Below are 26,794 nucleotides of genomic sequence, written 5' to 3'. Positions count from 1 at the left end.
CATTTTACAATGTTTCAGCCGAATTATACATTGGAAAACAATTCAAAATTCCATTAACAAAATACAAAAATCCCTAAAACCTTTTTCTACCCCGGGCCGGCTAACCCAGGGTCTAACCAGTGGGGCCGGCTGTTTGACCCCGGGTCAAAACAGCCAGGCGCCAAAAGCGCTGAGACGGCCGGCGGCTCGGGCCGTGCCCGCCGGCGGCGAGCGGCGCCACGCCGGTAGCCTGGGAGGGCAGCAACACCACCAGGGGAGGCACGTGGACTCACTGGAGGCACACGTTGACGTCGGCGATGGCCGGAGCGCGGCGAGCGGCGGCGCACAGCGGAACGGGCACGGCGGCGGCTCGGTTTAGGCCGCCGGCGGCTAGACGGCGGCGTAATAAGCCCGGCCGAGCACACCTACGCGCCCTACGCGAGCACGACCTAACGAGCTCGACGGCGTGCTTCCCGGCCAACGAGCTCGACGGCGGCACGGCTGGCGGCATGCGCGGGGAGGTGGCGGCGGTTCAACCACCGCGGACGCACGCGCCGGTGACGGGACGGAGGGAAAACAGCACGCGCATAAGGTGTACAGGAGCATGGGGAAGCTCACCGTGCAGCGGGTTGGGCCGGAGAAGTGAGGACGCAGTGGGTCGACGAAGGACGGCGGAGCTCGGTTGCCACCGTTGGGGAAGAAGGCGCGGACGGCTCCAATCCTTGCGGGAAACGGCCGGGGAAGGAAGGGAAACGGCAGAGGAGGGCCTTGGCGACCTCCCTCGGTGCTCTACCTTGCTCGGGCTCGGCGGAACACGCCGGCGGCGCGGTGATTTGGCCGGCGGCCAGTGCGTGTGCGTGTGCTCTGCGCTTTGCTTTCCGGTCGCGCGAGAGAAGGAGCAGAGAGAGAGAGAGAAAGAAGAGGGCGGGGAGGGGAGGATAAGGACACGGCGCCGTGTCCGGGCTTCCGGCAATGTGGCCTGGCCACCGAAGTCAACAAGGGCGGCCGCCACTTGCTCTGTGAGAGCGGGAGAAGGGGGAGCAGAGCCGTGTGCGTGCGAAGGGGATGACAGGTGGGGCCGATGAACAGTAACCGGCGGGCAAAATATCCCCACTACTTTAGCCAACCATTTGAATGCCTTCCCAAAGTCCAAAATTGGTAAAACGAATTTTGTTTGAAACTAAAATTCACAAGGAACCCATTTGAACTTGTTTGACCCAGAATGCTTGAGCCAATTTTGAATAAACATTGCTCAAAGATGCTATCCTTTCCAACTTGTGATAATTTTTATGCCTTCTAAATATTTCCCAAAAATTTGGGAAAATTCATTTATATTCTTCTCCTGGCATCTACTAATTTCTAAAATTATCACCAGCCCTAGGTTCCATAGAAGTTTTAGGAGATGCTTCACAACGCATCAGTTAAGCCCAGTTCAACTAAATTCGGTTTAATCCACACTGCAAGTCTATACTGCTCAAAATAAAAACAAATGATGCTAATGATGCTCATTAGCCTTTAATTATGTGTTTAGAAACTCTAGGCCATGACAGTGGTTCAGCCGACCATACTTGTCGGAGGGTTAACTCCTGTTGCAGGGATCCTGAGGGACCCCTATTTTGAGATTCGACCGGGGGATGATCCTGAATATGTTTGCCGGAGAAATAAATGGGTATGAACGTGATGGCCAGTGGGGTGGAATGATCTAATGCGGAAAGGAGTAAATGCGCTGGTGTTTAGACACGTGCGGGCCGCACCGAGGTGTAACACCCTACTCCTGTATGGATACTATAAATGCCTTGAGAATGTCCCTCAAGGATGTTGCTGTTTACAAGAATGTCTATCTATCTTAGAGCCTGGGGCTCCTTGTTCTTCGGTCTGCTCTTCTCTTCGCTACCTCCAAAACTTCTCAGGGATCGTCTAACTTGTCGAGCTTGCTCAGAGGTTTCAATGCTTCACAAAGAGTAACTTTAAAAAAGACTTCTTTTGAAAGAGAGCTCTGTTTTGTCTGTGCTGCCGCCGGCTTTAAATACCCGCCGGCAGTAGCGTGCCCCAAACGGGAGGGGGGCACGAGTCCCGAGATACCATAAATGGAAAGGGCATCATTATAGCCTCTGTGCGAAGTGACCGGGGGTGGAAAATGCATCCCATGCCCGGTCGTGCCTGAGCAACCGGCGCCGGCTAAGTCCGCACCGAGTGCGTCGAGCGTGGGGCGGACTACCTCGTCATGGGCGGTGCCTACATGGTAATTTTCGGGGACCCCGAGCCCCTCGGAGGAGGCTCGCAGGGGACCCAGCGCCCAGCCATCGCCCAGCCGGCTCGCCGACCCCCTCCCAGTCGTGCTAGGAAGCGCCCGGGAGGTGATCGGGTGGCTGGAGGCGGCCGTGGCGGGAGAGATGACGCAGCTTGAGGCGGACCGCGCCGCCCTTGCCGCGGAGAGGGAGTGGCTTGTCGTGGGCTGGCGCCTTTTTGAGGCCCGCGTCGCCGCGGTGCGCGCCGCCAACGAGAGCGAGCGTCGCGCTCTAGAGGAGGAGCTGAAGGCCCTAGAGGGCACTCGCACGGAGGCTGTGCGGAAGTGGGAAGAAGCCACCCGCCTGACCGAGGCATCGCAGCAGCAAGCTGCTGAGGCGCTTGCCAGGGAGAGGCAAGCGCAGGCGCGAGAGGAGGAGGTCCTGGCCCGCGAGAGGACGGCGGAGGCCTCCCAGGCTGACCTGGCCCGCCAGAAAGGCGAGGCTGACTAGATCCGCGCCGAACTCCAGCGCCGGGAGGAGGAGCTCCAGCACCGGGAGGAGGACGTCGCGATCAGAGAGACTGACGTTGACATCACGACGGCGGATCTGGAAGCCCGAGAGGAACTGCTGATCCTCCGGGAGACGGAGGCTACCGAGGCGGTGCTGGCCTCAGCCGCTCGGGAGGAGCGGGCCGCCAAGTGGGAGTCGGAGCTGACTGCCCGCGAACAGGCCCTCTCCGCCCTTGTAGAGCGGGTGAAGCAGGCTGAAGCCCAGGTGTCCGGCGCAGCCGTGGGACAGGGCCTCGAGGAGCGGCTGTGGAGCGTGACAGAGGAGCTCGAGACCGCCAAGACCGAACAGGCCAATGTGAAGCTGATGATGGAAGACGTCCTTCGGCAAGCACAGAGGTCCGTGAGGGTGGCCGGGCTCGGGCGAGTCCACGTGGAGGCTAAGGGGACGGGCATCGGCCACATTGCCCTTGGCTTCCAGAGAATCAGCCAGTGCCTCGAGGTGCTTCCCCAGGCCATCCAGGAGCTAGCCGCCCGAGAAGGGCGAGGCTTGGCCCAAGCGGTGGCCGAGCATGTCTTGGCCTGCTACCGAAGCCGGGACCCGAACTTCCCGCTGGAACAAGCTCGGGAAGGGGTGGTTGAAGCCGAGGAGGAGGCCGCCCGGGAGGCAGTTCGGGGCGCCGCCGCCGAGGTAGCGGCCTGCTTCACGCGAGAGGCGCCGCCGACTCCGGACCCGGGGAGCAGCGGCGAGGGCTCCGACTTAGAGTAGGCTTTTGTAGTTTTTCTTTTTCTTTGTCTTGATGTAAATATGGGAGTGATCCCTCAGAATAGCTGTCCTTATTTGTGAATATAATGGAAGCCTTTCTTTGGGGTCGCAACTCCAATATTCTTCTGAGTGCTTGATGAAGTCTCTGTTCTTTTCACTTGGTGCCCCGAGGAGAACTCAGTCAGACCCGACCTGACCTTTCCCTCCCCAAGAACGAAGTCGCCCCGACCACTCGTCGCCCGAGCAGTGAGGCCTTCTTGGCGCGTTCAGCCCCCGAGCCCTCGCGAGTCCGCAACGGCTATGTCAAAAGACAAAGGCACGAACTTCCTTGCTCGGGAGATAGATAGATCCAGCACGGAGCACGCCATGACCAGTGAACACTTTCCCACTATGCGACCACTCAGCAAGTAGACTGGAGACACGCACGGGAGGGAATGCAACCAAGAGTCCCCACGGTTTGGTGGTGCTCGGGCTAGGACAGACCAGACCGAGCACCGACAGCCGGCCCCCAGGGTCTAGGCTCCCGACCGCTCGAGCAGCTCGAGCCGTGAGATAACCCGAGAACCCCAGAGGTTCGGTAGTGCCCGGGGCCTTTTAAGCGGACCGAACACCACGACCACCATGAAAGACTTCGGTCAGACATTGCCGTACATACAGTACACCTTTCTACTGACCGTTCTGTCGTTCCAGGAAAAAGTGGACACGTGGCAGGGTTTTGTGCGCGAGGAGACCATCTCGCCGAATAGATTAGAGTACGAGGGCCCCCGAGGACAACTCGGGAACAATATATTACTGAATGTTAATTCGTATGAATCTAACCACTCACCAGACAAATGTCAGCTTTTCGGCCAACCGATCCAGGAGAGCCATGCGCTACGAGCTCGGGGTGCCCGGGAACTTGGTTCCCACAGCTGGGGCGCCCGAGCAGAGGGGGGCGCAAGGGGGGCCCGGGATCAGGCGATCCTGACCACTCATGCCTGAGCAGTAGGACCACCCAAGGACCCTTAGGGCCGAGCAGCGACCTGGGCACTGAGGCCCTCGCGGTCAACCTACTTTTGCTTTTGATTGTCGATTTGTGACTTGAGAAAAATAGAGAAATTCTTTGTTTGGTGCGCTCTGTTAGTGCGGTACTCATTATAGACTGCTCTCATTTTCGACCCGAGACCTCTCGAATGCCCAGATCGGTGGACAAAAGCAGGCAGAGGCATAACCCAGAGGTCCTATGGTTCGGTGGCACCCGGGTATGACAGACCAGACCGAGCACTGACAGCTCGCCCCTGGGGCCTAGGCTCCGGACTACTCGAGCGGCTCGGGCTATAGGATTACCTGAGAACCCCAAGGACTCGGTAGTGCCCGGGAGCCTACCACGACACCGAACACCACAGCCTACCACAACAGAAGTAAGTCAGCGGCAACTGCCCGCGTGCATACCGATCGGGATTCAGTGCTCGGGGGTCACTGCTCACCTCCCCGAGCACTCTCTCCCGAGAATGCCCTTTCTTGATCCTCAGGGAACCGAATGCTCGGGGGTACTGTTCACCTCCCCGAGCACTCTCTCCCGGGCACGCTTGTACGGATCCTCGGGGGACCGAGCGCTCGGGGGCCGCTGCACGCAGCCCCGAGTACTCTCTCCCAGAGCTTCCTTCTGTGTGTCCTCGGGATACTTGGGTGTCCAGGGGGCCACCGCTCGCGGCCCCAGACACATTTCTCCCGGTACTTAGCTTTCCTGATCGTCGGGGGACTCAGGTGCTCGGGGGCCACCGTATACCTTCCAGAGCACTTTCTTCCCAGCACTTAGACTTCGTAGATCATCGTGGAACTTGGGTACTCGGGGACCACCGACTATGGCCTCGAGTGCCCTCTTCAGGAGACTACGCGGGATGGCGCCATGTGGCGGATTGCTGGCCTGGCCTCGGGATTTGGGGACCCCCGGTTCCTGATTCACTGACAGCAGCCCCCGGGCCCATTGGAAGGCAATGGCCCAGAGACTACGGATGGACCCTTCATCGTCAACGAGGCCGAAGCTAGTACTGACGCCACGTGGCAAGCTTTTAGATGGTGGCCCTTCCGGTCTGGGCCTCTGGTACGGCCCAACGGGGAGCCGAACGGATGCGCGTCCAGACGACTCCCGAGGCTTATGATAACGGGACGAGCGGCGCGTGATAACGAGGCAAGCGGCATGCGTGGCAACCGCGCAAATCGAGGAAAATATGCCTAGCAACTGCTGACACCCGCACGGCCTGAGGGAGATTCGCCTGGCGGTTGCACTGGCCGAGGAAACCGTCCTGCCGAGCGTGCTGCGGCAGGTGACGTTTGAATTTCCCTGGGGTATAAAAGGAGGAGGGGAGCGAATCGCCCCCCTCTTTACGCCATCTTGCGATCAAGCTCTTGCCTTCCTTGCGCTCTTGAGCCCTAGACTTTCCTTAGGCGATCAGAGCACCCCTCCTCCTTTTCTGCGGGGGGCTCTATGGGGCCGCCGTGCGGTCTCCGGGCTCCAGACTAGGCCCAAGCAGATCAAAGTCTGGTTCCAGAACCGCAGATGCCGCCCCTGCTGATGGCCCCGCGCTGGAAGACTGACCACCCCAGCCTCCCTCCTCGCCAGGCGACAGCGACGGCGGGTACGCCGGTGTAGGAGCAAAAGTCTAGGGGCGCTTCCCTCTGTCCCCCGGCGCTATCATCGCCACGCTGTCGGCGGTGCCTCCTCCTCCGGCCTGGCAGCTACCGCCTCCAGCTACCCCACCGCTGGCCTGCGGCTCACTGCCTGCGGCGCCCAGGCCACCGGTCTGCGCCGGATCGCCTGCGGCCTCCTCGTCAGCTGCCTCGTCCACCCCGGGAATCTGGATAGTCCAGGGGTTCCGGCGCCCCGGCCGGTCGACCAGTCCCTGGGCGTCGAATTCTAGCAGCTTTGCCTGCAGCGCCACCCGGTCAGGGTTGGCTTAGAGCGCTAGCTCCTTCCAGGGGAGCTCCGCCCGGCTCAGGTCGTCCACCCCGATCACCACCCGGAGCAGGCCCCTCAGTGCCGCCCTGTCCAGGTCCCACTCCGTGCCGATCTGGGTCTGGGTGATGTCCTGGAAGCCGGTGTAAAACCAGCAGGGCCTGGCCCCGCTCCCGCAGAGGTGCCAGGCGGCGGCGCAGGTAGTCCGCCACCACCATCACCGAAGTAAGCCCGGCCTGACGCAGGATGTCGATGCGCTCCAGGACCAGCACCATCCGCGTGTCCGCCTGCGGCGGCACCTCCCAGGTCGCCTTCTGGGGTTCCGTCGCCATCTTGGGCAGGGTCAGACGGTCCCAGAACCAGTTGCGCCACCAGTCCCCCCACTTGCTCCGCAGCACCTGGGGAATGTACTGCTCCCCTAGGCCGTCCCGCAGCCGGAAGTTGCAGCATCCGGTGACGTCCGCGGTGGAGAGGCCCCTCTTCTTCTCGGCCAACCGCAGCACGAAGAAGTGCTGGATGAGTGCACCGATGGCGGCACCCCCACAAACATCTCACAGAGGTGGGCGAAGACCGCCAAGATGACGACGGAGTTGGGGCTGAGATGCACCAACTGGATCCCGAACGTATCCAGGATCTGAAGAAAGAACGTCAAGAATGGCGGCACCAACCCGGCCGCCACAAAGGAAGTGAAGAGGACGATGCGCCCCGGACGGTCCGTCGCTGGCGGGAAGTTCACCGGCGTCACCACCGAGGCCCCCCGCTGGCCTCGGGCACCATCAGCTTCCGCACCCTATCCGCCGCCTTCTCGTTCACAAGGCGGGACTACGGCAGCACGCCGTCGGGAGTCTTGTCGCGGCAGCTTCCTCCTGCTCTCGACATCTCGTCAGGGTGGGGGATGATTTGGATGGTGGGGGAAGAGGGGTGCTCTGATCACCTAAGGAAAGTCTAGGGCTCAAGAGTGCAAGGAAGGCAAGAGCTTGATTGCAAGAAGGCGTAAAGAGGGGGGCGGTTCGCTCCCCTCCTCCTTTTATACCCCAAGGAAATTCAAACGTCGCCTGCCGCGGTGCGCTCGACGGGACGGTTTCCTCAGCCAGTGCAACCGCCAGGCAAATCTCCCTCAGGCCGTGCGGGTGTCAGCAGTTGCCAGGCGTATTTTCCTCGATTTGCGCGGTTGCCACGTGTGCCGCCTGCCTCGTTATCACGCGCCGCCCGTCCCGTTATCACATGCCTCGGGAGTCTCTGGACGCGCGTCCGCTCGGCTCCCCGTTGGGCCGTACTAGAGGCCCAGACCAGAAGGGCCACCATCTAAAAGCTCACCGCGTGGCGTCAGTACTGGCTTCAGCCTCGTTGACGACGAAGGGCCCATCCGTAGTCTCTTGGCCATCGCCTGCTAATGGGCCCGGGGGCCGCTGTCGGTGAATCAGGAACCGGGCGTCGCCCGAGCAGTGGGGGCGCAAGGGAGGCCCGGGATCAGGCGATCCCGACCACTCATGCCTGAGTAGTAGGACCACTCGAGGACCCTTAGGGCCGAGCAGCGACCTGGGCACTGAGGCCCTCACGGTCGAGCTGCTTTTGCTTTTGATTGTCGATCTGTGACTTGAGAAAAATTGAGAAATTCTTTGCTTGGTGCGCTTTGTTAGTGCGGTACTCATTATAGACTGCTCTCGTTTTCAACTCGAGACCTCTCGAATGCCCAGACCGGCGGGACAAAAGCAGGCAGAGGCATAACCCAGAGGTCCTATGGTTCGGTGGTGCCCGGGTATGACAGACCAGACCGAGCACCGATAGCCCGCCCCTGGGGCCTAGGCTCCGGACTACTCGAGCGGCTCGAGCGATAGGATTACCCGAGAACCCCAGGGACTCGGTAGTGCCCGGGAGCCTACCACGACACCGAACACCACAGCCTACCACAACAGACGTAAGTCAGCGGCAACTACCCGCGTGCATACCGATCGGGATTCTTTTATCAACGGGGAAAATGAGAGAGCGAACTTTTCTCGCACAATCAAGCATCTCACCAGACAGATTAAACATATGGAATCCAGAAAAATGAAATTTTGACATAAGAACGGCACATTGATATATGTATTGTATTGACAATTTTTTTACAAGGTTGGGTGACTTACCCAGTTAGTGGTAGCCCCCGGTCGACTTGGGCGGGGGGGGGGGGGGAGCCCCCGGCTTGGTTGACCTGAGCCTGCAAACATGGCCATCTACGGGAAGAACTTGCGAAGGTGCTCGATGTTCCACGGGTTGGGGAGCGGCTGCCCATCATCTGTAGCCAACCGAAAGGAGCCTTCTCACGAGACACCGATCACGGTAAAGGGGCCTTCCCACATAGGGGACAGTTTATTCCTTCCTTCGCGCGATTGGATGCGTCGGAGAACTAGATCCGCCACCTCGAGAGACCGGGCCTGGATGTGACGCTGGTGGTAGCGCTGCAGGCTTTGCTAGTAGCGAGCTACCCGGACAGTGGCACGCCGCTGGTGCTCTTCCAAATAGTCGACGTCGTCGCGCCTTTGCTGCTCCTGTTCGCCTTCAGAGTAGGCATGCACCCGAGGGGAGCCTACAGTGAGCTCGGAGGGGAGGACCGCCTCAGCGCCGTACACAAGGAAGAAAGGAGTCTCCCCAGTAGCGCGACTTGGCGTGGTCCGATTGGCCCATAGCATGGCAGGCAGCTCGTTGATCCACCCTTTCCCGCGCTTTGCGAGCACGTTGTAGGTCCAGGTTTTGAGCCCCTTCAGTATCTCCGCGTTGGTGCGCTCAACCTGCCCATTGCTCCGAGGATGAGCGACAGAGGCGAAGCAGAGCTTGATGCCGAGGTCTTCGCAGTAGTCCCCGAACAGGGCACTTGTGAACTAAGTGCCATTGCGGTGATGATCTGGTTCGAGACACCAAAGCGACTGGTGATACCGCGGATAAACTAGAGCGCCATGTTTTTGGTCACCTTGACGACTGGAACCGCCTCCAGCCACTTGGTGAATTTATCGATGGCGACGTAGAGGTACTCATAGCCCCCGATTGCTCAGGGGAATGGACCCAGAATGTCCAGCCCCCAGACCGTGAAGGGCCATGACAGGGGGATGGTTTGAAGAGCCTGAGCTGGCTGGTGAATCTGCTTTGCGTGGAACTAGCACGCCCTCCAACGCCGAACCAGCTCAGAAGCATCCTGGAGGGCTGTAGGTGAGTAGAAACCTTGCCGAAAGGCCTTCCCGACCAACATGTGGAATGATGCATGGCCACCGCACTCGCCCTCATGGACCTCAGCGAGAAGCTCACCGCCTTCTGCCGAGGTGATGCATTTCAGGAGGATGCCGCCTGCGCTACGCCGGTAGAGATCCCCATCTACTATGGCATAGTGTTTGGACTGCTGAGCAACTCTTTCAGCAGAAGCCTCATCCTTGGGGAGGAACTTTTCCTTCAAGTACCCTTGGATCTCGTCCATCCACGAGGCATCTTGAGAACTGACAGCAAGTGCAGTGCACTTGCCGGACGGCGGCACCCTGTCGGGGATTCCCACTGAGGGCGCCGCCGGGGTCCCCTGAATTGAGCTCGAGGTTTCCCCTTCGTCCTGTTCGGTAGGTAGGACAGAAGGCCGTGTGAGTCTTTCTTCAAAGACTCTGGCAGGGACGCGTGCACGGGAGGAGGCCAGGCGAGAGAGGTCATCAGCCAGAGCGTTGTCGCGGTGAGAGATGTACCGCAGCTCCAGGCCGTCAAAGCGCTTCTCTAGCTTCCTGACTGCTGCCACGTATGCCGCCATTTGAGGATCCGTGCACTGGTACTCTTTCGATACCTGGTTGACCACCAGCTGGGAATCTCCCTTGACCAGGAGGTGACAAATCCCGAGGCCCACCGTGGCTCGGAGGCCGGCGATGAGGTCCTCATATTCCGTCATGTTGTTGGATGCGCGGAACTGCAGCTGCATGACGTACCTGAGTTCTTCACCCGTTGGGGACGTGAGAACCACTCCGACCCCCGCACCTTTCAGCGTGAGGGAACTGTCGAAATGCATAATCCAGTACCCGGGCGAATCGTGCCCGGGATATGTGGAGATTTCTTCTTGGACGACCTCAGGGACGGGTGTCCACTCTGCCACAAAGTCAGAGAGCGCTTGGCTTTTGATCGCCTGGCGGCTGACAAAGTGCAGGTCAAACTCCGCCAGCTCCACCGCCCACTTGACGACGCGCCCAGTGCCTTCTCGGTTCCGGAGGATGTGCCCCAGTGGGTACGTTGATGAGCAATGTTGGCCTGATCTTCCGATAGGTAGCGATAAGTCGGTGGGTGGAGAACTCGACGTTGATGATCCAAAGGCTTCGACCCGAACAGATCGTCTCCCTTGCAATCACTACACCACAGCTCCGATGGTTATCAACCGTGTCGCGCGGTTGACCTCGCCAAGAAGGCTCAATCCCTGCAAGCGTACCAAGAACACAAGCAAGAACGTAGAAGATGCAATCTGAAATATTGCAAATTGAATTCAAGCACTCGAAGTCGGGGTTCCACAAACACTTGCGGCGGCCTAGTCGGTCCGGAACAAGAGCGAAAATCTCACAACTGTGTGTAGATCAATATCTAAGCAAAACCCAACCCTAATTAGGGTGGCAGCTACTGTATATAAAAGACTAGGGTCGGCCAAGGACCCCTGGACGCGTCCCTAATGGACTCCAACACGTTACACGGCCTAACGGCCCAAAAGATGGTGGCGCAGCACCCTGTCAGATTCTGAACATCCACTTGTTTCGATGATTCCCATTGACTCAGAAAGAATTTGGACATGGGACCAGTACCGTTGGAAATCTTATCTCCTTAGCTTTCCAACCATGTGTAGAACGTCAAAAACGCAGTCCGTATGCATCCTGGGAGACGATTTTAGTGCGGACTGGTCCTGGACTCCAAAACGGACTCGAACTGGATTGGGCCTCCACCTTGGCTTGGGCGCCCTTGTTGTTCATCTCCCGTGTTCCTAAGTAACAATACATCACAATTATTCAGTAGCATCTCATCCTCATCAAAATATAAAGGAGTACTAAGGAACGAGCTCACCTCATGATTTAGTTGACATGCACGAGCTCGTGTCAATGGACCTATTGTTGGAGGAATACTCGGTGTGTGTGTATCCGAAAGAGTGATGTCCTCATCATACGTTGTAACCACCGAGACCTTGTGCGCCTGAAAGTAGTGGCGCAGCTTTCGGGTAGCGATGAGCACGGCGTAGAGCAGCTTCTGAGCCTGGGGGTACCTTGTCTTGGCCTCCCGGAGGACTTCACTGACGAAGTACACAGGTCGCTGTACACGGCGGGCCTGGGCTGCGGCTTCACCCGAGGACCCGCTACAGCCCCCAAGCTCGGCGACGTGGTAGGGGCTGACCGGGTGCTCGGGCTCGACTCCCTGGTCGGGAGGAGCCAAGTGCTCGGGCTCGACCCCCTGCTCGAGGGGAGCCAAGTGCTCGGGCTCGACCCGCTGGTCGGGAGGAGCTAAGTACTCGGGCTCGACCCCCTGCTCAGGGGGAGCCAAGTGCTCGGGCTCGACGCCCTGGTCGGGAGGAGCCAAGTGCTCGGGCTCGACCCCCTGCTTGGGGGGAGCCAAGTGCTCGGGCTCGACCCCCTGCTCGGGAGGAGCCAAGTGCTCGGGCTCGACCCCCTGCTCGGGGGGAGCCAAGTGCTCGGGCTCGACCCGCTGGTCGGGAGGAGCTAAGTGCTCGGGCTCGACCCCCTGCTCAGGGGGAGCCAAGTGCTCGGGCTCGACGCCCTGGTCGGGAGGAGCCAAGTGCTCGGGCTCGACCCCCTGCTTGGGGGGAGCCAAGTGCTCGGGCTCGACCCCCTGCTCGGGGGGAGCCGCGAGGACGGGGGAGTGCTCGGGGGCGGCCGGGAGCTGGGACCCAGCACCTGACCCCGTGCACTCATCGCGCTCCACCACCAGTACCATGCTCACGACCTGAGGAGTGGCCGAGATGTAGAGCAGTAGTGGCTCGCCTTCGAAGGGGGCCACCAGTACGGGTGGCGAGGTGAGATACTTCTTCAGATCACGGAAGGCCTGCTCGGCCTCCGGTGTCCAGTCGAAATGACCGGTCTTCTTCAGAAGCTTGAAAAGGGGGAGTCCTCGCTCCCCGAGTTTGGAGATGAAGCGCCCGAGGGCCGCCATGCAGCCGGCGAGACGCTGAACCTCCTTGAGTCGAGCCGGAGGTCGCATCTGCTCGATGGCCCGGATCTTCTCTGTATTGGCCTCGATCCCTTGGCTGGAAACTAGAAAACCGAGGAGCTTGCCCGCAGGCACCCCGAAGACGCACTTCTCGAGGTTGAGCTTCAGGCGGGTAGTGCGGAGACTGTTGAAAGTCTCGGCAAGATCTTCGAGCAGGGTGGCGCGGTCTCGGGATTTGACCACGAGATCGTCGATGTAGGCCTCGATGTTGCGGCCAACCTGTGAATCAAGGGTGATGCGGATAGCGCGCTGGAAAGAAGACCAACGTTGCGCAAACCAAAAGGCATTGACACATAGCAATAACTCCCCACCAGAGTGGTAAAAGCAGTTTTTTCTTCATCCTCTATGGCCATGCGAATCTGGTGATAACCAGAGTTTGCATCTAAAAAACACAAAAGATCACATCCCACGGTTGCATCTACAATCTGATCTATGCGGGGCAAAGGAAAATGATCTTTGGGGCAAGCCTTATTTAGATCGGTGTAGTCCACGCACATGCGGAGCTTGTCGTTGGCCTTCGGGATGATAACTGGGTTTGCCAGCCACTCAGGGTGGAGGACCTCTCGGATGAATCCGGCGTCAAGGAGCTTGCTGACTTGCTCCCGGATGAACTCCTGGCGCTCGGGCGCCTGCCACCGGACCTTCTGCTTCACCGGGCGTGCGTCCGGGCGCACAGCCAGGTGGTGCTCGATCACCTCCCTAGGGATCCCGGGCATATCGGACGGCTGCCATGCAAACACGTCGATGTTAGCCCGAAGGAAGGTGATGAGCGCGCTTTCCTGTTTGCCGCCCAAGTCGCCACCGATTCGGACGACCTGGGAGGCGCCTTCGCCCACCACAACCTCCTTCATAGGAACGGAGGCGTCGGCAGCGAGTCGGGGTTTGGATGAAGAGGGTCCCGGGCCCCCTGGATGACCTTCGACCTCAGCTCGAGCTAAGACCAAGGCCGCGTATAACTGCTCGGCGCAGAAGGCAGCACTACTGGTCTCGGCGGACACGGAGATAGGGCCTACTGGGCCCAGCATCTTAACCGTGAGGTATGCATAGTGTGTGACCACCATGAACCAAGCAAGAGCCGGGCGCCCGAGGATAGCGTTGTAGGGGAGAGGGAGCTCCACGACGTCGAAGATGATGTTCTCCGTTTGGAAGTTGTCCCGGCTCCCGAATGTTACGAGCAACTCGACCTGCCCGAGGGGCAGGGAATGCCCAGGTGTCACCCCGTAAAACGGGAGCGACAGCTTTAGGCGCCTGAAGGGCACCTGCAGCTTCTCGAAAGCCTCCTTGGAGAGGAGGTTAAGGCCTGCGCCCCCGTCGATCAGCACTCTACTGATCTTCACATTGCAGATGGTGGGGGACACTACCAGGGGTAGTCGCCCCACACCTGCAGTACTGGCGGGGTGGTCGGCCAAGCTGAATGTGATCGGGGGGTCCAACCACTTCAGGGGCCTTACGGCCTCTTCACTCGGGGTCGCCGAGCACACCTCGCGCCGCATTGTTTTGACACTACGGCGGGAGGAGGGCGTGTACGCGCCTCCATCGATGAAGGCGATGGTGTGCTCAGGCTCCTGGAAGCCAAGCTCTGGGTTGTTGGGGGCGGCTTCGTCGTCGCCACCCGGGCGGGGCTCCTCGCAGTGCCTTTGGCGCAGCTCGATGAGGCCCTTGACCGTGCGACACTCCGTGAGGTCATGCCACCTGGTCTGGTGAATCGGGCACCACTTTCCCAGCTCAGGCCCCGCAGGAGCGGGGGCCCTTGCCAGAGCCGAAGCCCTTGCGGGAGCCGGAGCCCTAGGAGGGGCTCGGGCCGTCTATCGGCGGCCGCCCGGCGTGCTTGCCGGTGGTCAGGCTCCTGGGCTGGCCCACGGGCGGGGCCCTGGGCTGGCTCGACGGGGACAGCCTCGCGCCTCCTTCTCTTTTTCTTTTCCCGTCTGTCGGAGCGGAAAGGACCTGGCTGATCAGCGGTGGGTTGCTCAGGGCGCGGGACGTGCCACGCCCGAGCTTCCGCCGCCTTAGCGCACTTGTCGGCCAGCGCGAAAAGCTCTGTGGTGGTTTTGACCTAGTGCGTGCCAAGCTTCTCGAGCATCCGCTCATCGCGGACGCCCTGCCGGAATGCGACAATGACAGCGTGGGGGGTTATCCGCGGGATGGTGTTGCGGACTTGGCTGAAACGCTGAATAAAGCACCGCTACGTCTCCCCCTCCTGCTGCTTGACGGCATGGAGGTCGCACTCCAAGCCGGGGCACGTGAATGTGCCCTAAAAATTAGCCACGAACTGGTTGCAAAGATCATCCCAGGAGCAGATAGACCCTGGGGGTAAGTTCATAAGCCAAGAGCGGGCAGAGCCCCTCAAGGCAACATGAAAGTAGTTAGCCATCACCTTCTCGCTGCCACCAGCCGCCTGGACAGCGGTGGTGTATATCTAGAGGAACTCGATGGGGTCGATGGACCCGTCGTACTTCTCTGGCAGCTCGGGACGAAGCTTGGTGGGCCATTTGACCCGGCGGAGCTCACTGGTGAAAGCACGGCAACCGGTGCCGTACCCTGCGGCGCGGGCAGTGCCCTTGGGCGGTGAACGCCGGTGAGCCGGGGAACCCCGGTGATCATGGGCCGGCAAAGAGGAGGCCTGGTCCTCGGCTTCAGCCTCCTGTCGGGTCTCCTGCTGGCGCTCGAGAGTGACGCGCACGTCTTTGATGCCCCTCCGCTCATTGAGGTGTAAGCGGAGGTCCTGGGTTCCGAAAGTGGCCAGGGGGGCAGCTCTCCGCCTGGAGGCCCCGCGGCCAGCACGAACGCCACCCGACGATGGGCCGGTCCTAGCGGCGCCACGCTGGGTAGTGGCGCGGGAACTTTTGGGCAGCACCTGGCGGCGGGCCGTGCTGACTAGGGTGGTGACTTCCTGGAGCCAGTGGCCCTCCAGGGTTTCCCCCGCCGCCTGGACTGGTGGATGCCTGAGGAGAGCGTGCGCCGCAAGCAGCGCGCTCCCGGGACTGGCCTCACCAAAGGCGAGTCTACGCCGGAGAGGCGCCCGTCGCTGTCCAGACGTGGACCTGGCGGCAGGAGTTTCAGCCGCCTGCTGGGGGTTGGGTGGTGCACCGGCGATGGCGGCAGCGGCCCTGCTGGGCCCAGCGCTCTGGTCCCCATGAGTGGGGAACGCCGCACGTGCAGATCGCGGCTGCTGTTGGGATGCAGCAGCGACTGGGGCCTCCTGTGCGAGGGGCTACATTTCCCCACTGGAACTGGAGCCAGAATGCTAGAGGCGATGACCACCGGCCATTTTTTCTGTAGAAGGAAACAAACAAACAAATTCAGGGATGCTTCCCCCTACCTGGCGCGCCAGCTGTCGGAGGGTTAACTCCTGTCGCAGGGATCCTGAGGGACCCCTTTTTAGAGATTCGGTCGGGCGGATGATCCTGAATATGTTTGCCGGAGAAATAAATGGGTATGAACGCGATGGCCGGTGGGGTGGAATGATCTAATGCGGAAAGGAGTAATGCGCTGGTGTTTAGACACGTGCGGGCCGCACGGAGGCGTAACACCCTACTCCTGTATGGATACTATAAATGCCTTGAAAATGTCCCTCAAGGATGTTGCTGGTTACAAGAATGTCTATCTATCTTAGAGCCTGGGGCTCCTTGTTCTTCGGTCTGCTCTTCTCTTCGCTACCTCTAAAACTTCTCAGGGATCGTCTAACTTGTCGATCTTGCTCAGAGGTTTCAATGCTTCACAAAGAGTAACTTTGAAAAAGACTTCTTTTGAAAGAGAGCTCTGTTTTGTCTGTGCTGCCGCCGGCTTTAAATACCCGCCGGCAGTAGCGTTCCCCAAACCGGGGGGGGCACGAGTTCCGAGATACCATAAATGGAAAGGGCATCATCATAGCCTCTGTGCGAAGTGACCGGGGGTGGAAAATGCGTCCCATGCCCGGTCATCCGTCACCATAAATGCACTGGCAACAGGCACCGGGAGAGGGCCCACCGGGCAGCCATGGAGTGGCCCGACGTGCCCGCCCTGTCTTGTTCTCCTGCCACAGCAGCGTGACAGACGGAACGCCTCAGCCCTTACAATGTTATCCCGAGACGGGCCGGATGGCACGGGATGGGACCCGTTCATTCAATGACCCCACGCCCTTCTGCTAGAACGTGGTAGGAACTGACACCGAGCGTGGCGGGAGCAGTTGGGGATGACAGGCCACACGCGCTCTTTAAATGCGGCCTTGGGCCTTTGACTGGCTGGCACCTCATCAATGGGCCCCTCTGGGGCCACTGTCGGGGGGCTCTCTGAGTCGTCGGGAAACCGAGTGCTCGGGGGTCACTGCTCACCTCCCCAAGCACTCTCTCTCGAGAATGCCCTTTCTTGATCCTTGGGGAACCGAGTGCTCGGGGAAACTGTTCACCTCCCCGAGCACTCTCTCCTGGGCACACTTGTACGGATCCTCGGGGGACCGAGCGCTCGGGGGCCGCTGCACGCAGCCCCGAGCACTCTCTCCCGGAGCTTCCTTCTGTGGGTCCTCGGGATACTTGGGTGCCCAGGGGGCCACCGCTCGCGGCCCCGGGCACATTTCTCCCGGTACTTAGCTTTCCCGATCGTTGGGGGACTCGGGTGCTTGGGGGCCACCGTATACCTTCCCGAGCACTTTCTTCCCGGCACTTAGACTTCATAGATCATCGGGGAACTTGGGTACTCGGGGACCACCGACTGTGGCCCCGAGCGCCCTCTCCCGGGACTTAATCTTTTTTACCTCACGGAGGAGACTCCACGGGATGGCGCCATGTGGCGGATTGCTAGCCTAGCCTCGGGATTCGGGGACCCCCGGTTCCTGATTCACCGACAATACTCAACATCAAAGTTTCCAGAACTCTGGTCGATGGTGGTAGTTCACTCAACCTCATTTTCTCCAAAACTTTGGACAAGATGGGAATTTAGATATCAAAGCTTAAAATAGAAGTCAAGCCTTTACATGGCGGTAGTTCACTATGCTTACCAAACGCTCAAGATCCTGGGTCCTAAGGGGGCCATTATAGTTAAAGGGGATAAGCGCACAATGGTCAAATGTGACAAGCAAAGCTTGGATATGGTCGAACACTTCGGTCGAGTGGCTATCATTCCCAGGGATGTAAATTCTAAGCGTAAAAGGCACCAAGGTGTCATCAAGGCCAAAGACTCCAGGCTCGTAAGTCTTACTGGCACTTCTAAGTCCAACGATGCCAAAGGCAAGATTAATGACAGCGTCAACAACAAGAAGACTGGTGGTTGCATCAAGGCAGTTTCCCTCAACCCGTCTGAACCATCCAAGACGGTTAAGATTGGGTCCAATCTTGATCCCAAATAGGAACTCGAGCTCATCACCTTCCTCCAGGCAAACCAAGACATGTTCGCATGGAAATTGTCCGATGTGCCTAGGGTCCCCAGGGATGTGATCGAGCATCGACTAGCTGTTAAACCCGGTGCCAAACCTGTGGTGCAGAAGCAGCGAAGATTTACGGAAGATAGGAAGCGGCCCATCCAGGAGGAGGTCGATAAGCTCCTAAAGGTGGGCTTCATTCGAGAAGTGCGTCATCCTACATGGCTCGCGAATCCCATCCTTGTCAAGAAGGCCAATGGCAGATGGAGAATGTGTGTCGACTTCACTGACCTCAACAAGGCTTGCCCCAAGGATCCTTTTCCTCTCCCGCGCATCAACAATATTGTCAACTCTACGGCAGGCTGCGCATTGCTATGTTTTCTAGATGCCTATTTAGGGTATCACCAAATAAGCATGGGATTAGAGGATGAGGAGAAAACAGCGTTTACTACTTCGGTGTATTTTGCTATGTAAAGATGCCTTTTGTTTAAAAAATACTGGTGCTACGTATCAAAGGTGTATTCAAAATTGTCTACAACCCCAAATTGGGCGCAATGTAGAAGCATACGTCGATGATGTTGTAGTCAAATTGGAAACCAGAAGTGCATTGGTTGACAATCGCATGGAAACATTCGACAACCTCATGCAGCAAGCTTCTCGGCTTCCTGGTGTCAAGTTGCGGCATTGAGGCCAACCCGCACAAAATTGAGGCTCTCGACCAGATGTGGTCACCTCGAACATTGAAGGAGGTTCAGAAACTGACAGGTTGCATCGCTGCTCTTAGTCGATTCATTACTAGGATTGGCGAGTGAGGAATGCCATTCTTCAAGTTGTTTAAGAAACAAGACCGATTCGAGTGGACAGAATAAGTTGAGCGTGCCTTCCAAGACTTAAAAAGGTACCTATCTTCCCCATTGATTCTTATACCGCCTAATGAGAAAGAGGAGCTCTTTTAGTATATTGCAGCTACCCCATAAGGTGTAAGCACAGTACTGGCGATCGAACTGGAATGCTCCGAGAAAACGGCCAAGGTCCAGAAACCTATTTATTGCATGAGCGAGGTTCTACACGATACTAAGCTACGATACCCGCAAGTACAGAAGCTAATATATACAGTCCTGATGTCTTCCCAGAAATTACGGCACTACTTTCAAGTGCACAGGATCATGGTCTTGATGACATTTCTGCTAAAGGATGTAATACACAATCGGGAAGCTACTGGATGAATCACGTAATGGGAGGTAGAACTAAATGAGGAGTGTTAGTAAATTTCATCGCCGAATGGACAAGCATTGAGGAAAAAAGGCCAAACAGGCGACGAACTCAGGTACGTTGTTCAATTAGACTTTAAAGCTTCTAATAATGTTGCAGAATATGAAGGACTGGTAAACGGGCTCTGCATAGCTGCATCGTTTGGGATTAAACGACTTCTTCTGAAAGGGGACTCATAGCTAGTTGTAAATCAAGTTCAAAAGGAGTACTAGTGCTTGGATGACAATGTGACGGCTTACTCACTTGAGGTATGAAAGCTCGAGCAAAAGTTCAAAGGGCTAGAAGTGACGCATATTAGAAGGAGTGATAACTCTGGTGCGAATGAACTTGCTAGACTCGCTTCTTCTCGAGTACCCATACCCATAGGGGACTTCGTTGAGAAACTCCTTAAGCCATCTATCCCGACAGTTCGGTGAACGAATGTTGCCCAAGCCGACCAGTAGTCTGATCAGGTCAGCAAGGCAGAACCCGTAGACACGGATGCTACACTACTGCAACACAACCCGACTTGGATGACTCCGTACCAAGCCTACCTCGAGGGTCAAGACATCCCTGATGATGATGCATCTGTAGAGAAAATTGCTCATAAATCCAAGCTCTATATTTTGGTAGACGGAAAGCTGTTCTGAAAGGGGAGTAACAGAATCTTGATGAAGTGCATCACTCAGGAAGAGGGCAATAAAATATTGCTCGCTCGATATCCATGGAGGTACATGTGGTAATCATGCATCTTCTCACACCTTGGTCGGAAAAAAATTCCGCCACGGATTCTATTGGCCGACTGCCCTCCAGAATGCTTCCGAGCTGGTCAAAAAGTGCGAAAGTTGCCAATTTTTGGAAGGCAGACCGCTCGACCAGCCCAAGCTCTGCAAATAATTCCTCTTTCTTGGCCTTTCTCTATTTGAGGCTTGGATATCCTGGGACCGTTCCCAAGGGCCCAAGGTGGTTACAAGTTCCTATTTGTGGCTATCGACACGTTCACCAAGTGGATAGAGGCTGACCCGTAGGAAAAATAACCACAGAAGTAGCCAAAAAGTTCATGAGGACCATAATTACTCGATTTGGCATTCTGCATCAGATAATTATGGATAACAGTAGCCAGTTCAGAAGCAAAACATTCATTGCATTCTGCGAAGAATTCGGCATTAAGACTTGTTTCACCTCAGTAGCTCACCCGTAGAGTAATGGTCAAGTTGAGCGTGCTAACGGTATAGTCTTGCAGTGTATCAAAATTGGGGTCTTTGACAGGCTAAAAGCCTACTCGAAACACTGGGTAAAAGAGCTTCCCTCGGTACTATGGTCCGTTCGTACGTCGACTAATAGGGCAACCGGTGAAACTCCGTTCTTCTTGGTTTATGGAGCGGAAGCGGTGCTCCCGACTGAGTTGCAGTTCAGATCACCTCGAGTGGAAAGTTACTTTGAAGAAGGGCGTGAGCACTTACGAGCGGATGACATAAATTTACTCGAGGAGTACCAAGATCGAGCATCTATTTGAGCGACTAAGTATTAACAAGAGTTGCATAGATATCAAAGCTAGAAAGTTCAATCTAGGTAACTCGCTGTTGGGGACCTCGTCCTATGGAAGGTGCAGAAACAGGCCAGCGCCACAAGTTATCACCTAAGTGGGAAGGACCTTACATAGTAGTCGAGATCAGTCGACCTGGGTCAGTACGGCTATATACTCCAAACAGCGAGATACTCAAGCACTCGTGGAACATCGATCAACTCTAAAAGTTTTATTCATAGAAAAGGTAGTTACAGGTAAGTCGATTACATTCGATTTGGTTGCATACTCGATTACATAGTTTTTTCTTTTTCACTCTAATCCGTGTGGCTAGTGCAAAATTGATAGAAAGTATCAGCTTAGATCTTGCAAAAAACCTCCAAGAGTTTGGAAGCGTATGGACCCTTATTCGCCCTTGAACGAGTCGAGGAACCTTTTATACTCCTCCCTCAGGCGGCAGTTGATCATTCTAGGAACCGGCTGTCGACCAGCATAGGTACCGGGGGATGTGGCTGAGGCGAAGACCCTGCTGGAGCTGCTGGCCGGCTCTGGTGATGCCGAGTGGTCTTCTGTGTGGTGCAAAGGCAATCTAGCGGTTGTCGACGGAGAAGATGGCTGCGCCTCCTTAGCCAGTGATAACTTGAAGGCTCCACCGCTGAAGACCTTGATGGTGGCTTGGTCGATGATCCAGTCGAGATCACCACCATCCTCAATGCTCCCCCATGCAGAGCGCTGTGCCGTCTGGCTTGAAGCATAGGTCTTGTGTAATGGTGAACACGTTGAATGAGGGGACGATGATTATCTATGGTGGGTGCTTCTTCCCTCTCTTTCTTAGGACTGCCACTCGAGTCCTCATTGTTGGAGGAAACGATGATGATTTCAGGAGGGACCATGGCGAGAGGCCTAGGGTAAAGAACTTCTGGGATTAGTTCACGAGGTGGAGATGGAGTGGAAGCCATGGATTCAAGCTTTACAAGTCCTAGAAGGCAATGGGCAAAGGAAACAAAGGGGGCGATGTGAAGGACAGACGGCTTTGAGTCCCCTTTATTTATAGCGGGGGAAGCATGCCATACTGTATAAATGTAGTCGTCAAGATCCGAAACGATGACGTCGCCTTGGGTGCGTAGCGCGTTCGACGGAAGTCGAGACATCATGATGGCATTATGGCTTGTCTCATCTCTACAAAGAGGGATGGGCGGTCATTATGACATGTCAAATCAAGATTGTGGTGAAAACGAACATAAATGGGAGTTGGTTTTTAATGCCCACCTACCCAGCGGTTCGAGCTCACTCAGTATCCACATTGCAGGAAAAACAATAATGCTCGGGGGCTTGTACTCTCGAGTCTTCAGTCGAGGATGGTGTATTGATGCATATGCTCTACTCTCTATCTTCATTACCACATCAAATAGAAAGTCAGGGGCTACATCACATACTTTCGATGCTGGAACTTTACTCTATGTTCGACTACATTATCGATCAATAGTACAGGTATGTCCTTTTTTACTCTCCGATCGAGTAATTTCTTCCTCAACCATAGAGTCGGGGGCTAAATCATAATACCATATTTCTATTATATGTTTTTTTTTGCAAAAATTTTTATCTGGCTCTACGTCGATCACATTGAATAGAACCAACAGAGACGTGTTGGGTCGATGACGGACAATTATACCTCAAGAGGCATAACGGCACAGAGATTGTCAGACATCTCACGCCTAACAGCCATAAGGGTTCTAAAGTCCTAGTCTGCCTCGCGTGTGCTCTCTATCAAGTTCATGTTTATATGCTGATTGAATGCGCAAGTTGATAAAGTTCGCAGAAAATTTGATATGCTCTTTCTTTTTCTAAGCTCTGTATTAGTCTTTTCCTTACTATTACGATCTTCTTGAGTACTTGAGGGCTGCACATCTAATAGCTTATCTAGTTAAAATTTCAGGTTGACAGATGCATAATCGTATGGTCTTGAGAACGATGACAACATGTATCAATAAGTTATTGCATCTACTTATGCTAATCCTATTTCATCGACAAGGAAATAGCAGACAAAAGCATAATAGACTAGCAAAGTGTAGCATTGTTGCAGGCATTCTCAGATCATAAAATATATCTTACAAGTGCCAGAACAGGATGGACCATCAGTCTGAGGGACTCTCCTCACTATCATCACTAGGCAAACTAAGCCTCAAAGACTCAACAAAGGCTGGAACTACCGGCTGGAGGCTTTCGACAAGTTTTGCGGCCTCCTCGCTAGTACAATTAAACCCGACTGTCACAAATGAGGTATCAAGCGTGGGATGGTAACTCTTGAGGATACCAAGCAATGTAGTGGTGCTTACAGAAGCTGATTGGATCATGCGGCCGAGTATCTGCTCCTTCAGCTCTTGAAGAGCCAAGACAGCAGCATCCCGCTGAGCAATGGCATCATCCCTTTTAGTCACCAACAGAGTAAGGGATGGAAGGAAGCAACATATTAGACAGGCAAAATATTAGCAATGACTCCATTACATCCGTCAGAAATCCTAACAAGAAGCCTATTACTCGACTAAGGAAGAAAGCTTCGGTGATATCCATTTACAAGAGCACCACTTGAAATTTCCTTCAAAGAACTTTATGGTTCTAGACACTTCATTGTAGGAAACTTCAAGCACGTTATAATCATCTCGGTCATAAGCTGAGTTCGTCCGGCGAAAGCTCAGAATTCGGTTAGGATTGGGAATCCCGGGTACTAGAGGGACGGCTTCAGACGTCAGGCCCAGCAGGATTGTTCTTTCCTTCGACCATGGGATAGCTTCCCATTCTAGCAGCTCCCATATGTTATCACCAAATGTGTGAAGGGAAACCGGCATTAGTGCACTATGCTCGGATGGATCATCGATATGCTCTCCAACTTTCAAGAAAAATGCGTAAGTGTCAACCAGGAGCAGTTGAGAACCTCTCAGACTAGGTTGCCAGATCTCGAGCTTAGGGGTTGACTATTCTAATGCTGCCACCGCGCCTGATGGATCTCCTGAAGCCACTCTATCCAAGAAATCCGCAATATGCCACAAAAACTTGCTACTGCAAACTCGGAACCATCACAGTGGCCCATCAACAAGATATATGTGCACTCCTTCTATCATCTAAAGGTGAAAGCAAGGCGTCCTTGGGACAACGATGATGAACAATTTCTCGTTCCTCCGCATTGTGCATCCTTCTAGATTGACCCAGAATGCATCGTACGAAAGCGGACAAAGGTCAAAAAACCATCCTGTTACCGGTTTGATCACCCTACATTTGACTTGATGCCCTTGTTCGATGACGATTAGGAGCCCATTCAAAGCCCTGATTATCTCTCAGCTATCACCGACCAGGCCTCAGAAATGAAGGCCAAAAACTGCTTCGCTCCCTAGGTGCTGGTGGTGGGGAAGAGCTGGTGTTTGGCTACTTTGTGCCTGCCGATCAGGGTGGCGGGCAAGAGTAGTTCATCCTACTCTTGGAGGTTTTGCTTTTAGGGTGGACCCTAAGGGCATGTGGCCCCACTCTCTTTTGTCGTATTGGTTTATGTTTCCGCTGCGTAGATGTTGTTACCTTTTGATGTAAATTGTTAGTAATGGTTGCATATTAAAGACTTGTAATATAAATATTAATTACTCATTTTTTATTAAGCTGTGTTGTGTCGTATTATCTTGGAAGGCATGTGTTCTGATCTTGGGAACAAAATACATGCCGGGGCTACCGGGATAGTATTCTGGTTAATCGTTGAAGTCTTGATTATGGAAATAATTGACTTAATGATTAATTAAAATACTGTTTGGACAGTTCCCTGCACTTATGTAGTGTAGAATGACATTGTCATCACGGGAAATGTGGACCCAAGAGGTAGTGGAGGCGGTGGCGCATCATCTCAGGTCCCATCCTTTGCTGGTAGAGCATAGCCGAAGGGGAATGATGATGTGGAGGCTGACTCGCTGGCAGGTGCTTCTAGGCCACCGATGACAACAGCCCCAGCCCTAGCCCCCCTCAGTTCCCACCGACCCAGCGCCAACCTCGCCAGTTAGGGAACCACCGCTGGTGATGACTTTTGGGGATCTAGTCACAACACAAGCACTCGGAGTGACGGCCCCAACTCTGGTAAGTTGAGCTTTTACCTGGAGCCTTCGCAATCAGTACAATTGTTGACTTCAAGGAAAATGATCCCCTGACTTCCCAAGCTTGCTTCCTAAACTGGGTGTACAGGCTACCCAGGAATCTGACTTGGAAGCAGATCATTGAAGGTACTCCCGATCGTGATCCAGATAGCGTATTCTCATCCTTCTACATGGTGAGAGATTTCCTACAAAAGAAATAGTTAGTTGATGTAATAATGAGTACTGACATGAGGTTTCATAGGTATACGTGGTGAGGATGAAGAGAGTTCATGAGTAGACCTGATGAGCGACCACCTAGGTGGCCACACTTGAAGAAGACGCTATTGTGCTATGCCAGCAACTCTCCTAGGTGACCATTGAGAAGGAAAGGGCGATCACTGAACTGGAGGGTCAGACTAAGGGTACATCTCTGGTTTTACTAACTTGCCATCTCTTCACCCTACTACCCTAACATGCTGTTTGCAAATTGTCCGTGGCCCTAGAAGTCATATCCCAGGAGGTGGCCAAGATGTCAGCCACCCACCAACAACTCATCATAGCCTTGAACGTCTTCCAGGAAGTGCTTGCCAGGTCAGGATCTAGGCAGAGGCTGATGGCAATGAGGACACCGAAGAACTTGCTACCTGGGTGACCAGGCTTGCTGAGGCGTTCGGGGGACTCCGAGGGAAGGTGGTCGAGCATCTCTCAAGCTAATCCTGGTGGAGCATGGAGCAAGCGGTTGCCTTTGTACTGGCTGATGGGAATTGTTGGCCTGATCTTCCGGTAGGTAGTGATAAGTCGGTAGGTAGAGAACTCGACGTTGATGATCCAAAGGCTTCAACCCGAACAGATCATCTCCCTTGCAATCACTACGCCACAGCTCCGTTGGTTATCAACCGTATTGCGTGGTTGACCTCGCCAAGAAGGCTCAATCCCTGCAAGCGTACCAAGAACACAAGCAAGAACGTAGAAGATGCAATCTGAAATATTACGAATAGAATTCAAGCACTCGAAGTTGGGGTTCCACAAACACTTGCGGCGGCCTAGTCGATTCGAAACAAGAGCGAAAATCTCACAACTGTGTGTAGATCAATATCTAAGAAAAACCCAACCCTAATTGGGGCGGTGGCTACTGTATATAAGAGACTAGGGTCGGCCAAGGACCCCTGGATGCATCCCTAATGGACTCCAACACGTTACACGGCCCAATGGGCCAAAAGATGGTGGTGCAGCACCCTAACAGATTCTGGATATCCACTTGTTTCGACGATTCCTGTTGGCTCAGAAAGAATTTGGACATGGGACCAGTCCCGTTAGAAAGCCTATCTCCTTAGATTTCTAACCATATGTAGAACGTCAAAAACGGAGTCCGTATGCGTCCTGGGTGACGATTTTAGTGCTGTCTGGTCCTAGACTCCAAAACGGACTCAAACTTGATTGGACCTCCACCTTGGCTTGGGCGCCCTTGCTGGTCTTCTCCCGTGTTCCTAAGTAACAATACATCACAATTATTCAGTAGCATCCCATTCTTATCAAAATATAAAGGAACACTAAGGAACGAGCTCACCTCATGATTTAGTTGACGTGCACGAGCTCGTGTCAATGAACCTATTATTGGAGGAATATTTGGTGTGTGTGTATCCAAAAGAGTGATGTCCTCATCATTGGCTATCCATAAGGCCCACTACCCAGAGATCAACATCGATGTTCTCCAGGAGGGCTTCAGCAAAGAGTCGGAGGAGGAGTCGGCATAGAAGGTTGAGGAGGCGACTGGCGCAGCCAAAGCCTTTGTGGATGAGATGAAAGTCTACTCAAAAAGGAGGGTTTCAGGTAGGCAATTTAAATAGTAAAAACATAATTACACAAAGAGAGCTCATATTGTTTTTGAGTCAAGAAGAGCTTTTCGCCACCCTAGGTGCGCATTTGGGATGAAGGACCTGAGAAGCAACTTATCCTACTTGTCGGGCA

The sequence above is a fragment of the Phragmites australis genome, chromosome 23 (assembly GCF_958298935.1).
Source record: "Phragmites australis chromosome 23, lpPhrAust1.1, whole genome shotgun sequence".
In the NCBI taxonomy this organism is placed as follows: Eukaryota; Viridiplantae; Streptophyta; class Magnoliopsida; order Poales; family Poaceae; genus Phragmites; species Phragmites australis.
This window is presented reverse-complemented; position numbering follows the sequence as displayed.